General features: G+C 38.2%; 1 non-coding gene across 1 annotated transcript; it reads left to right on the top strand.

Moving 5' to 3' along the window:
* The first annotated feature begins 1708 nt into the window (after positions 1 to 1708).
* On the top strand, positions 1709 to 1815 carry LOC128289845 (small nucleolar RNA R71). Its single transcript, XR_008279488.1, has one exon. It is a non-coding gene; the product is annotated as a small nucleolar RNA R71 (small nucleolar RNA).
* The last annotated feature ends 673 nt before the right edge of the window (positions 1816 to 2488 follow it).

Genomic DNA, 2488 nt, shown 5'->3' with positions numbered 1-2488 from the left:
TTCAATAAAGGGTTTTTACTTAAGTTCATCGTTTATCCTAATGCCCTCATATTCTACTTGTCTTGACGAATGGTCATTAGGTTCCTCACCTGTCTCCTCACCTTGAGCCGGGTACGGTTCTGTCGTCTCCTTCTATACAATTTCCTGAAAAGAGTCTTAAGTAATATGATCAATAGAGTCAATAAAATAACATGAATCATCCTGTTCCCTAGAGAATCTCATAGCATCGTAAATTTTAAAGATAATCTCCTCGTTACCTACTCTAAGTACCAATTTACTGTCACCCACATCGATTATAGCCCTAGCAGTGGCTAGAAATGGGCGCCCTAAAATTAAGGGTACTTCCACATCTTCATCCATGTCACGCACAACAAAATCAACAGGAATATGAATTTATCTACTTTTACGTACTATAATACCCCTAGGATATTTAATAGATCTATCGACTAATTGAATACTTATCCTAGTAGGTTTAGGTTCCCCAAGACCAAGTTGTTTGAACATTTTATATGGCATCAAATTAATGCTAACGCCTAAATCAGCCAGTGCTTTTTCAACATTCAGACTACCAATTAAGCAAGGGATACTAAAACTTCCTGGATCTTTCAGTTTGGTTGGCAGCTTGTTTTGGAGTATGACTGAGCACTCCTCGTTGAGTTCTACTGTAGATAAGTCTTCGAACTTCCTTTTATTTGTTAGAAGCTCCTTCAAAAATTTTGCGTATGTAGGCATCTGCGAGATGGCTTCAAAAAAAGGTAAGTTGATATGTAATTACTTAAAAAGTTCAAGAAACTTACCGAATTGTGCATCAATGTGATCTTTTTTTAATTTTGCTGGATATGGAACTGGTGGTTTATATTCCTCCGGCACTGGTTTGTCACTATTTTTGGGTTTTTCTTCCCTCCTTTCGCTTTCCACGACTTCTTGTGCTAACTTCTTTTCATATTCTGCTAACACTTTCCCACTCCTTAGTGTAATTGCTGTGACGTGCTCTTTTGATTTAGTGTTACTCAGTAAACTTCCTAGTGGTCTTTTCGAGATCAGTTTGGACAGCTGGCCTATCTGAGTTTCGAGCCCTTGGATCGACACTTGTTGATTTTTAAGTGCTGTCTCGGTGTTCTGAAAACAGGTTTCTGACACTAAAATAAACTTGGAGAGCATCTCTTCAAGGTTCGGCTTCTTTTCCTGCTGCTAGGGTGGTTATTGGTAGCCCGGAGGATGTTTTGGTCTTTGATTTCCTTGACCGCTCCACTAGAAATTGGGGTGGTTCCTCCAACCTACATTATAAGTGTTACTATATGGATTGTTTTGAGGTCGAGGATTATTACCCATGTAATTTAATTGCTCGTTATCCATGTTGTGGCCATAAGGTTGGTATTTCGAATGGTTTGCTCCACCTCCACTTGCTTCACACTACAGTACTGGGTGAACCTGTGAAGAACTAAGAAAACCATCAATTTTCTTATTCAAAAGTTCTACCTGATTAGAGAGCATGGTGACTGAATCGATGTTATAAACGCTGGCTGTTTTTATTGGCTTTGTCCTCATGACTTGCCACTGATAGCTATTTAGTGACATCTCCTCTATAAACTCATAGGCATCTTTTGGTGTTTTGTTGTTGATGGTTCTTCCAGCAGCTGCGTCAACCATTTGCCGAGTCGAAGGATTCAGACCATTGTGGAATGTTTGTACTTGGAGCCAAAGCGGTAACCCATGGTGAGGGCACCTTCTCAAAAGGTCCTTGTATCTCTCCCATGCATCGTAAAGTGTTTCTAAATCCATCTGCACAAAAGAAGAGATATCATTACGTAATTTAGTCGTTTTAGCCGGTGAAAAATATTTTAATAGAAATTTTTTGGTCATTTGTTCCCAAGTAGTGATTGACCCTCGTGTTAACAAGTTTAACCATTGTTAAGCTTTGTTCCTCAATGAAAAGGGAAACAACTGAAGACGTATGGCATCATCAGAAACGCCATTAATTTTAAATGTATCGTATAGTTCTAAGAAGTTGGCTAAATGAGCGTTGGGATCCTCATCCTGCAAACCATCAAACTGAACAAATTGTTATATCATTTGAATAGTGTTAGATTTTAATTCAAAAGTATTTGCAGCTACAGCAGGTCTAACTATGCTTGATTTAGTTCCTGTTAAAGAAGGTTTAGCATAATCATACATAGTGCGTGGAGCGGGATTTTGATTAACCGCAATTATAGGAAGTAGCTGATTGCCTTGGGGTTTAGCCATCCCTTCAGTTGGGGGTTGAGTCTCATCTTCTTGCTCGTTCTCTATGTATCTTAAGCTTTGCCTTATTTCTCTTTGGTTTCTACGAACTGTGCGATCGATTTCTTCGTCAAAAAGTAGTGGCCCTGACGGGTTTCTTCTAGTCATAAAGTATAAAAACTTGCCAAGAGAAGGAAAAAGTAAATAAGTAAGTGATAATAATAATAATAATATAAAATTAAATTGCAAGAAAAATAAATGGCTAAAA

This window comes from Gossypium arboreum, chromosome 2, assembly GCF_025698485.1.
Source record: "Gossypium arboreum isolate Shixiya-1 chromosome 2, ASM2569848v2, whole genome shotgun sequence".
Lineage (NCBI taxonomy): Eukaryota > Viridiplantae > Streptophyta > Magnoliopsida > Malvales > Malvaceae > Gossypium > Gossypium arboreum.
The sequence above is the reverse complement of the archived record's forward strand: the minus strand, read 5'-3'. Positions and strand labels throughout refer to the sequence as shown.